The sequence below is a fragment of the Malaclemys terrapin genome, chromosome 2 (assembly GCF_027887155.1).
Source record: "Malaclemys terrapin pileata isolate rMalTer1 chromosome 2, rMalTer1.hap1, whole genome shotgun sequence".
In the NCBI taxonomy this organism is placed as follows: domain Eukaryota; kingdom Metazoa; phylum Chordata; order Testudines; family Emydidae; genus Malaclemys; species Malaclemys terrapin.
The window spans coordinates 111,305,306-111,317,327 of record NC_071506.1 but is presented as its reverse complement, the minus strand read 5'-3'; the positions used below and the strand labels follow the sequence as shown (position 1 = coordinate 111,317,327).

At 41.5% G+C, this 12,022-nt stretch overlaps 1 protein-coding gene across 1 annotated transcript in view; it reads right to left on the bottom strand.

Annotated features, from left to right (window-relative positions):
• Positions 1–9,518, bottom strand: part of CAP2 (cyclase associated actin cytoskeleton regulatory protein 2) — a 90,578-nt gene extending 81,060 nt beyond the window's left edge. Inside the window, exon 1 of the mRNA XM_054018990.1 lies at positions 9,226–9,518. The gene's annotated coding sequence lies outside the window, so the exon portion shown is untranslated. The remainder of the gene's footprint in view (positions 1–9,225) is intronic.
• Between the last annotated feature and the right edge of the window lie 2,504 nt (positions 9,519–12,022).

Below are 12,022 nucleotides of genomic sequence, written 5' to 3'. Positions count from 1 at the left end.
CTATACAAAAACCAAGCCTCCAGTATTCTAAAAAGGGAGCATCTTAAAGTCAACCACAAAGGTATTACAGGTTTAGAGTAGTATGTAGCAATCTATATCAGGAAGGCTTGTTTCATCTGCTAGCTAAGAAAGCAGTATAGCATATAAAGTTAGGAGAAACATCCCAACATGTTCCTGGTATTCTTCTCAAACTGGAGGAGCATCCAATCATAGAACACAGCCAATATAAGCTGAAATGCAAAGAATAGCTACTTTCCCCTGTAATTGACATGTAACCTCCTTTACATTGTTACAGGTGTGTTGGTATTGCCTGGTGAGGAACCCAAATCTTTGCTGCTCCCCACACTCAGGTTGTTCATAAAATGAGACCCCACTGTGCCAGCCAATGGCTTATGGTTTTAGGGATTAATTCCCAGTCAGAGAGACACTAAGGGGGGAGGGGAGAGGAAGAATGGGACTAATTAAGTGCAGCAGAACCTATTTAGTTCCATCACCTTAAAAGGGGTGGGAGGGAAGAAGAGTAGGAGGAAGAAAAGGAAAAGAGTATGAGCGGTGAGTTTGCATCATTATAAAGCATAAGTGGAAGGAGGAGACAAAATGGGGATTTCTCTCACAGAAGACAGTGTGATAAGAACAGTGTGTTTGCCAGAAGCTCACATATGGCATGTTAGAGAAACAGAAGTGCTACCTTGTATGGTTAGTACTTTGTTTTTATGTTAACTCCATGGAAAGAATGTAGCTAGAGACATGCCAAATTAATGTCAATTTAGATTAAACAAGAATCCCTGCAATAAAACCCTACCTAGAGAGAGGCTGACTTTGTACTCAAACCTGAGCCTTTGGTGAGCTTTCTTCTCATTTTGTCCTTGGCCCTGTTGCAGGTTGTTTGGGTCTTTTTAGTATAATATATTCTAGGCATACAGGATGGCATCCAAAAGGGTTTTTTCTGTGAGTTACACTCTTCAGGTACAGTGTTGAGTCTTAAAAGCCTTTTTATCAGACAAGACCTCTCTGGAGAAGGGAAAATCCTGACCTTTCCTTGTTTTCTCCTACTTATCCCCAAGCTTTTTTCCTTTGTCTGACATCAGAGTTGGTATGCAAATTGCCTACTACTGCAGAGCCTACCTACTGTGTGTTTGGTTTTTCTGTCACTCTTCCTCTTTCCTGTGTTTTGTCCAACAGACTAAAGTTTAAAAAAAAAAAAAAAAAATCCAAGAGGACAGTGTGACATTTTTATATTTTGACAATATATAAAATATTAGGAGAGCTTTCATTTAAAAAAAAAAAAATCCCATCCAGCAAAACAGACTAAGATTAGAAACACATTTTAAGTTTCTTATCACATCCCAATTTAGTCTCATATAACTATAGGTAAGCAATAGCACATGCCAGGATAATTATTCAAGAGTCTGTCTATGCACACACTGAATGTGCTGAGGTCTTTGAAATATTTTACTGATTCACATTTTTTAATACAGTATGTGCATATATATTTAGTATGCCTTGAAATAGCAGTTTATTCTCTAATTACACATGAACATCTAGGTTTGTGTTTTTTTTTTTTTTTTTTTAAAAGAGGGGAAAAAAACCTCCCATCCACAGCTGAATAATTCTTAATGCTTTATCAATGGTGGTGACAAAGAAAAGTTCATTATTTAATGATCTACTGTAGCAATCAAGGATTGCTAATTTGATGGAGTTAAAATAACCAAGGCAACCCATTTCTTAGTACACCCTCCTAATCACTTATGCTTCCTTTTATGTCACTGTGTTCCCAGTTCTCTCCTTATCTTTTTGTCTGGCTTTACTTGCTTCTCTTCATTCTGTTCTAAGGATAGAACAAGAAGCAATGGGTTTAAACTGCAGCAAAGGAGGTCTAGGTTGGACTTTAGGAAAAAGTTCCTAACTGTCAGGGTGGTTAAACACTGGAATAAATTGCCTAGGGAGGTTATGGAATCTCCATCTCTGGAGATATTTAAGAGTAGGTTAGATAAATGTCTATCAGGGATGGTCTAGACAGTATTTGGTCCTGCCATGCGGGCAGGGGCCTGGACTCGATGATCTCTTGAGGTCCCTTCTAGTCCTAGAATCTATGAATCTTCGTGACAATGAAGTGTAAGATTTTAAGTTTTTTTCCCATCAATAGATATACTGTGTTCTTAGGCACCCCTTTGCCATGTATTAGCATAATACTTTTCAAGTAATCAAATCTATAGGGCTTGCAAGCCACTTAATTACATGCCACGAGTCCGATTACTGTATGCAGGCAAACTGCGCTGCTGAACTTGGAGAATATACTGTGGAGAATATACTGCATACGGCCACAGATGTTGGAGCTAGTGAAGCATGGCAACCTCATCCAATAAGATTGAATGGTAAAATCCTTAACTAAATTAGAATTCTATCTAACTTGTGCTTTTAATATGCCTTTGTTCTACAGTAACTCCTCGCTTAACGTTGTAGTTATGTTTCTGAAAAATGCAACTTTAAGTGAAACTATGTTAAGCAAATCCAATTTCCCCATAAGAATTAATGTAAATAGGGGGGTTAGGTTCCAGGGGACACTTTTTTCACCAGACAAACTATATATTCTATAGATATACACACAGTATACATTTTAAACAAACAATTTAACACTGTTCACAGCTATGATGATTTTGAAGCTTGGTTGAGGTGGTGAAGTTAGAGGGTGGAAGAGGGAGGGATATTTCCCAGGAAATGCCTTGCTGCTAAATGATGAACTAGCACTTGGCTGAGCCCTCAAGGGTTAACACATTGTTGTTAATGTAGCCTCTCACACAAGGCAGCACAAACACGAGGGAGGGGAGACAGCATAGCAGACAGAGACAGACACACCTTGCATGCAGGAGAGAGAGAGATGCACACTGCCCCTTTAAGTAAGCTGACTCACTCTTAAGTGCATTGTCTTTTTAAGTGGATCAGGAAGTTGCAGCAGCAGCTGCTGCTCCAGGCTCTCTGTCTCTCTCCGTCCATGTCCCCTCCCTACTCTATATGGAGAAGGGGTAAGTGGGGGGGAGGGGGCACTCTGACATTAGCACCCCCCTTCCCTCCTGCACAGCAAGCAGGAGTCTCGGGGAGCAGCTCCAAGGCAGAGGGCAGGAGCAGCACATAGCAGCGGGGGGAGGGACAGCTGAACTGTCCAGCAATTGATAGCCTGCTGGGTGGCTGCAGCACAGGGAACTTAGGGGGAGCTGATAGGGGGGCTGCCGGTCCACCCTGGTTACAAGCCCCCATCAACTAGCTGAAACGGGCTGCTGTTCCTGAAAGGAGTGGACAAAGCAGGCGGCTGCCAAAGACGTTCGAAGGGAGCATTGCACAACTTTAAACAAGCATGTTTCCTAATTGATCAGCAATGAAACAATGTTAACTGGGATGACTTTAAGAGAGGAGTTACTGTATTTAAAAGGGTATGCTCCTCAATGCAAAGAAGCTGTCCGGGTTTCACTTCTTTGACCAGCCAGAATTATGGTAACCACCACCAACAAAAAATCATGGTAGGAAAGAAGACAATAGTCTCTAGGCAAAACTTCCAGAACTGGCAACCGTTAAGTTGCTGTTACTACCACTTAGGGCAAACTTGATTGTTTCTCTATAGCAGGGGTAGGCAACCTATGGCACGTGTGTTGAAGGCGGCACGTGTGCTGAAGGCGGCATGCGAGCTGATTTTCAATGGCACTCACACTGCCCGGGTCCTGGCCACCAGTCCGGGGGGCTCTGCATTTTAATTTAATTTTAAATGAAACTTCTTAAACATTTTAAAAACCTTATTTACTTTACATACAACAATAGTTATATATTATAGACTGATAGAATCAGACCTAAAAACGTTAACATGTATTACTGGCATGCAAAACCTTAAATTAGAGTGAATAAATGAAGACTCGGCACACCACTTCTGAAAGGTTGCCGACCCCTGCTCTGTAGTATACCCTAGCTCTCGAGAATGTCCATACTCTGCCAAATCCTGCATTCCTCATTCAATTTTGTTTTATTCAGACAAAATGTGCTGTCAATGGGTAATCTTTTCTAAATAAAGGAATGCACATCACATTCTCCCATTCAAAGCTGAGTATGTGAGTATTACTCAAGATTTAAGAGAAACCAGGCAGGAATCCTCCTGCAAGTTCAGGAGGTAGGTAGAGAGGGGTAAGTAGCTACTCTGCTGCTATTAATACTGCACTCCGTGGGCTGTATCAGCTGTGGCTTCACAAAGCCTGATTCAACTCCCACTAAAGTCAGTGGAAAGACTCCAATTCTCTTCTAAGAGATTTATATCGAGTTCTAAGTGAGGCCTGTGGCATATTAACTGACCACACTCTCTTAGCCCACTTCCCACCACACCCAAATCCTCTTTCATGCTATCACAGAGAAACATACCATGGATTCATGTAGCACTCCTCTGTCCTGCCCCTGCTATCCTAGTACTTAAGGATGGGGAAGGAGCCTTTCTTCAAAAGGAGGTAGAATAACATCATTTAAATCTGACAAATTAATGAGAATTGGTCCATTTCTGTAAGAGAACTAGGGTAGACTTTTTAACGGGTACTAGTGGATTAAGAAAGGAGTATGGAAAACAGTTACCATGTATATACTACATGATCCAATAAATTTCACAATCAGAAAATGAGGACAGTTCAGCCAATCATAATTATAAAATCCATCACTCATGGACCACATTAGGTCTGAACTTTATAAGCAGAGGAAGCACTTCGTTCAATATGGGAATGCAGCCACTTTGGGTGTGACGTATAACATTGGTCTAACAACTCACAGGAGTTTAGAACAAGTGAAGAATACTGCCATATCCTGTTTAAACTACAAAAGAAATGGCAGTTGGAAGAATGTCTGGAATAGGGCTAGGACAAGGTGGATACCATTATTACCCTTACAAAAAGCACTGTGGTCTTTACTGATCACAAGTAATCAGGCCCTTTTTTCATGTCTCGTTCCAAAGACAAAGGCTCTAATACCCCAGTGTCTCCAGAACTATGCTGGGGCATGTGTTCGCTTCTGACACAGAATGAAGAGTGCCACCTACTGAATTACCAACAAAATTTCTTCTAGCACCTTGGTTTCTATCCGAAGATCTTCTCTCTTAGTAGTGACCAAGCTCAACCTTATTCCGTTTATGAGAACTAACCGGCATATATCCCAGGGTGACAGAGTTGTACGCAACTTATCCCACATCAGAGTTTCAGTGTCTGGAATTATGAACTCCAGAATGACCAAGTTAATCCTGATTAGGTCTTGTTTAACTTGACCATTTCTACAGTTAACCTTTTCTAACATGGCTGCTCTGATTGACATGAAATCTTCATATGGCTGAATTATTCTTTTCCCTAAACCACTGGTGGTTAGGTGCAGAATGTGTTGAATCAGTGGTTGCTTCAGAAAAGTAGCACATTAATGTGTAGTTACATTGATGGAAAAACTGGACTGAAATATTACAAATCCTATGCTGTAATAGGATTTGAACTCACTGCCTTGGAACTAAATCAGATACTTTAGCCAATTATGTAGTTGGCCACTTATCTACCTTTTAACTAGGCCACAAACGTTATTCATTGGGCCAGTGATTCCCAATGCACAGTAGTACCTGCACATCAGGCTTTTATAATTAGTACTCTTGACTGTTCCAGCCAGCATAAGTCTTGAGATGCTGAAGACCACCGGCCACTACTGTCTCAACACTTCATAAGAGTGGGTCACTCTCTTGTATGTGTGTTAACACTCGATGAAACGTCCTCTTGCAACCATGAGACTGAAGTCTTCAGCAGCCCAAGTGCCACTGTAAGGGTATGTCTACACTACCCGCTGAATCTAGAGTCTAGACGCGATAAATCAATCCACAAGCGCTCTCCCGTCAACTCCTGAACTCCACCGCCGCAAGAGGTGCAAGTGAGTCAATTGGGGAGCGGCAGCAGTCGACTCACCGCAGTGAAGACACCGCAGTGACTAGGTCTAAGTACGTCGACTTCAGCTACGTTATTCATTTAGCTGAAGTTGCGTAACTTAGATTGACCTCCCTCCCCAGTGTAGACCAGGCCTAAATTAATATGTATAGATGAACTAGAGGTACGTGCAAAGACTTAGCGCCTGAACAAGCTCTCACTGATATCGATAGGAGTCTGACTGGCCCCTTAGTCTGATAAACTATTATCCGTTTTCCAAACGATTTGGGAACTCTTGGCATAGACTAGACAGCTTTGGTTACCATTCATGGGAATTTATAACTGTTAAGTTAGCTATACAAAATAACTTTCCTTTTGCATTCCAAATACAAGAGAAACATCTAGAATTAAGAAGAAAGAATTTTCAAAAATTGAATGCAGCCAAAGTCTCTTCCTTAGTTTGTTATAAGATCTACGTGCCTGAAAACTTAGTGCAAGTCAGGGTTAACTTACTGTTTTGTTTGCCTAATAAATGTGAGAAGTAAAGGAATTTTCCCAATTTTTACTATAAAAGTGTCTTACTAAGACACACCTACTAAAATTCTTTTTTTTTTTTTTTTTTGTGCATGTGATTTTTTTTAGGGCAATGAAGTCTGCGCAAAACCACAATGAACATTCCATTAAAGGTACTTGGCATGCCAGCATTCTTCCTCTCTGGATCTCAAAGCATTTTACTAAGGTGGGTAAATGTCCTTATTCCTTAAAGACTGTAAACTGAAGTACAGCAAAATTAAATAACTTGCATCAAGTCACACTAAAAGTCAGTGGTAAAGCCAGGAACAAAATATGGGTCTCCCGACTTCCAGTCCTCCTGCCCACTCCACTGGGCCACATTCTTTCTCCAGTCTATGATAATTTAGGGTAAAATCCCAGATTCCCATCAAATGTAGTCCTGTATAGATGGTAATTTTAGTGTTCTTTTGGAGCCACTATCAGGATTGTCAGTATTGCTCTTGCAAGAGAGATTTAGGCGAGTTATGGTTTGGAATGTGGAAGTCTGATATGAACATAAAGAAATATTGGTTTACCTGTTTATACTTTAGTTAATATAGGATCTTAGTATACCAAGATCACTTACCATTAGCTATAGGACTGAGGATACTAAGCATTTTTTTCACTGAAGTATTTGCTATTGTCTACAATGGATGACTAAGCCATGTAATGTGTTAGACCTACTGTAGTAAATAATGCACACCTTTTTCATTTTTATTTAATAGAGAAAACATATTTTATTCATTACACTTGGAGTTCTGCCTATGCACCGTCTAGATCTGAGCAGTGCTCACTTTCTTGAGGGAGAAGAGGTTGATGAATCACAGAAATATTCTAAGGACCCTGTAACACTTTATTACAACAAAGATCTAAAATGTCATATTATTCTACACACCTTGCTTCCCTATAGAAAAAGCACTGTTCATAGTACTACATTGTTTAAAAGCTTCCCCTTTTCTCCCCCCCAACCTTCAATTTTGTTGTGAAATTCTTGTTTTAAAGTTTATAGTGTTAAACAAAAGCTAAAGGAAACTTTACCATTCTGTGAGCTGTAAACAAAAGAAAAACCTGCTTCAATATGTCTGAGGCATAAAAATTAGGATGTGAAAATATTCACTTTGCTAATGTATTAATACCTTATGCAATAAGGACATATTTGAGAAAGTATTTAACAGCTTGCAATTTAAAAATACCACTCACTCCCTGAAATATGAATGGTTTGCAGATAATGATTTCATAGAACAATGAAGCATGGTACCCACTGAACCAAACACTTTTGTCTTTATCCTGCAGCATTTTTTAAAAACACAGTAGTCCCCTTTTTTAAACAACTGTTAATATAGCTGCCTCTAGATCAATGTTTTTTTCTTTAAATATATTCTATCATTGTATTAGTCATTAGTCATTTTTTTCAAAAGTCCTTTATTTAAATTTTTTTACTGATTTTGATTAAATTTGGTTTGATTTGATATAAGCCATCAGCTGTGTTTGTCTATTGCAAACATATAGCTCTAAATTCCCAGTCATTTAAAAAAAATACATTTATTTTATAGTTTTTCAGGTGGGCTCATGATTAATTCTACTCTGCTATTGTGCAAAATGAATCTGTCGAGAGTATTCCTTTAAAATGTTAATTTATTTCAAAATGCAAGGTGTAGGCTTTGAGTTTCTTCATTCTTCTCTCTTGACCCCCCCCCCGCCCCCAACCTTCCTCCTTTGGTTTTGTAGCATCCCTATAAGTAGTGTCTCTCTGTTACATGTTCTATCGCAAGGGAGTATATCCTAAATTGCTCTTTAACCCTTTGCTTTCCACGAAGCTATACCTGTAGGCTAATCACTAACCTAAATCTCTTGTCACCTAAAATTTTGCTTCTGAGGCTCTAGGTGTTTCCTGGCACAATTTAAGCCTAGCCATCGTCAAACAGCCCTGGCTCCTGAACAAAATTAGCTAATCTTAGTCTTGCACTGTCCGAATCAGCAGGGCATCACTTGACACCTTCAGATCTAAACGAACAACCAGACGGTTTCCGACAATCTCTTAGAAAAACAGGGTGATGCGGGTGTGGGGTGTCTAATCCAGCAAATCTTATGGCTCTATCTACCCTCAACAAGTCAAATCCTGCAGTGCTGCTCTCAGGGGCTGTCACACACCTTCCCTTCTCCTCATCAGTTGAATACGAGGTTGAAAAGCAGAATATGCAGGTACAGCTGTAATAATAAAAGCCCGGTTCTCTGGAAGCGCTTCTCTGGTGCTGCGTGCAGCTGTCAGCCTGGCTTCAGAGGGGACGGGGGCTGGGGGGAAGGGAGAGGTGATGTTGGGGCTTTTCAGGGGCTGAGCCGAAAGTTGAAGAGCGGGCCGGGGCCCTGGCCAGCAGCAGGCCACCGCCCAGAGCATGTGGGGGAGGCAGCACCAGTGTGCAGAGCTGACCCAGATAGAGGAGGCAAAGGCAGCTCTGTCGCTATGCAGCCCCGCCCCCGAAGCCCGCAAGGGCAGCACTGCTTGGGGATCATGGTACAATAAACCCCCTACCGCACCCCTCAGCATCCCCCCCTCCCCCAAGATGTCCTCTGCAGGCAGCAGCCGCTTGGCAACGCAAGGCCCCTCTGCACGGCCCCCTGCAGCCGCCGCTCCGCCTCGCGCGCGTACACACACATACCGCCCCGCTCCGGATCGCCCCGCAAGGCTGCCCCCACCCCAGCCCTCCTGCGGCACCTCCACAGCGGGCTCCGCCCGGCCCGCCGCGGGCTGCTCTGGACTTACCTGGCTGGAGGAGCCCCCTGCTCGCGCCCTTGCTGCGGGGAAAATCCCTGGCCGCTGCCGCCGCCTCCTCCTCTCCGTGGGAGCTGGTGTCAGTCAAGCCGGCAGAGAGACACGCACCGCAGCTTCCGGGAGCGCCAAATAAAGCCAAGTCCAGCAAGAGAGAGATGGAGAAAGACAGCAAAGGGGGTGAGGGGCTGTGTGAAAATGGAGAGAGAGCGAGAACTGCCTCTCAGCAGCTCCACCAACCGCCCTGTGTAACAGGCGGAGAGGAAATGGAAATCTTAGCACATCACTTGGGAGCAGGCAGCCTGGGAGGAGGCTGGGAAAAGTGGGCTCACCGAGGCCAAGGGGAAAGACAGCAGGTGGGGTGGGGGGAGTAATGGAGCAGGCGTGGGAAGCAAGGATCTGGGGTAATACCTGGGCAAGAGAAAAGGAAATCTACTCTGCCTGGCTACCCAGGGCAGTCCTGCTTGGTCTTCCCTCTCTAATAGGGAGACAAGGTGGGTGTGAGGTAATAACACCTTTTATTGGACCAACTTCTGTTGGTGAGACAAGAAGCAAGCTTTGGAGCTCTTCTTCAAGGCAGGAAAAGAGCTCTCTGGATTGCCAGAGTTTCTCTCTCTCTCTCTGTCCAACTGAAGTTGTCACCTCACTTACCTTGTCTCTCTCATATCCTGGGATCAGCATGGGTGTCTGTAACAACACTGCACGTTTACTGAGATACACAGCCAGACAGTGCCCTTCATTGTCTCTCAAACATAAGGGCAGATTCAGTCCAGGTGGAATTCTGCTGAAGTCAATGGAATGAGGCGTGGTCTATGCTAGAAGAGTTATAAGGGTATAAATATATTGGTTAGTGCCATGGGGTTTTTTGTTTTGTTTTACTGTAAAAGCCATAGTGTGGATGCAGTTGTATCAGTATAGCTTATTTTGATTCCTGAAATGGAATAAGCTGTAACAGCACTTTTATAATGATAACTGCATCCACACTGGGATGGGGGTTACTGCTTTAACTATACTGGTATAATTAAAGCATCAACATTTTCTAGTGTAGATAAGCCCTTGTGCTAGGGATGAAGTTGTGTGCTTTAGGCTAAATGCAAAATGCTATTACTCTGCACTTAGATAGCATTTGTCCTCAGAGGATCTCATATTACACATGTCCATCATCCTGTGATCTGCTCTATCTCTAGGTCTCAGTAAGTTAAACATCTGCAGTTAAATGTAGAGGGGGGAAAAGCGGAATGTTTTTAAATTCAGGAGGTCTAGAAAAGGCAGTTTGCCTCTAAAAGGAAAATAATTGCCTGACATAAAAAATATTTATTTTTATAGTCAACCACACAGTTGGGATGTGTGGCAGTTTCCCCTGTTGTAGGTACATATATATTTAAAAAGTCCTTCTGTAACAATGTAGATGATTTTCTATAATTTAATTTAACACTATAAAATATGGAAAATAAAATGTTTGTTTTGATTTACATAAGTATTAATTGGGATTGAGGAAACTATACATTAATGAAGTACTGTCCAACCAATTCAGCAGAGCTATATATTTGTATATGGTGAGATATAAGAAAATATGATAGAGAAAAGCTGATGGCAAAGATCAACAAAAAATTCTTGCAAGCCAAACTGTCATCTTGCCGGATAGTGAATTAGTTCATTAGTGACAGGAACTGGTGCTGCATCACCATATACACAATTATGAAAATATATCTATTTGGCTCATAGGCTTTGATCAAACTCCTACTGAATCAGTAGAATGAATCCCATTTACTATACAGGTTTTAGGAGGGAAACAGATTTATATGAACTGAGGTATTGAAAATACTCACAGATAGAACATAGAAACAAGACTTAAATGAAAAGAGGGAGACCAGAGAAAAGAAAGTATGGAGAAACAGAGAGAAATGGAAAGATCAAAAGTTTACTGAATATATTACATTCTGAAAGATCCATTTGAATGTTCCTTTGTAGTCTGGGGAGATAATAGGTTAATGTGATAAACAGAAGGTTCAAGATGATAAAACGTGAACGGATTTCTTCCTTCCAAATAATGGAAAGTTCATTTGAGACAATGGAATACTGTCAAGATCAAAAGAGATTTACAAGCAAATTATTAAACAATCATTTGTAAGCACCTGGAGGAAAATAGGATTATAAGGAATAGTCATAATGGATTTGTCAAAAACAAATCATGCTAAACCACCTTAATTTCCTCCTTTGACAGGGTTACTGACCTAGTGGATGGGGGGAAGCAGTAGATGTGATATACCTTGCTTTTACTAAGGCTTTTGACACAATTCTGCGTGACATTCTCAGATGTAAACTAGGGAAATGTGGTCTAGATGAAGTTACTATAAGATGGGTGCACAACCAGCTGAAAGACTGTACTCAAAGAGTAGTTATTAATGGTTTGCTGTCAAATTGGGAGGTCATATCTAGGGGGGCCCTGCAGGGGTCAGTCCTGGGTCCGATACTCTTCAGTATTTTCATTAATGACTTGGATAATAGAGTGAAGAATATGCTTATAAAATCTGTAGATGACACCAAGCTGGGTGGGGTTGCTAGCACTTTGGAGAAGAACATTAGAATTCAAAATGACCTTGACAAATTGGTCTGAATTCAACAAGATGAAATTCAATAAAGACAAGTACAAAGTATTTCACTTAGGGAGGAAACATCAAATGCACAGTTACAAAATGGGGAATAACTATTGAGGTAGCAGTACTGCTGGAAAGGATCTGGGGGTTATAGTGGACCACAAACTGAATATGAGTCATCAATGTGATGCAGC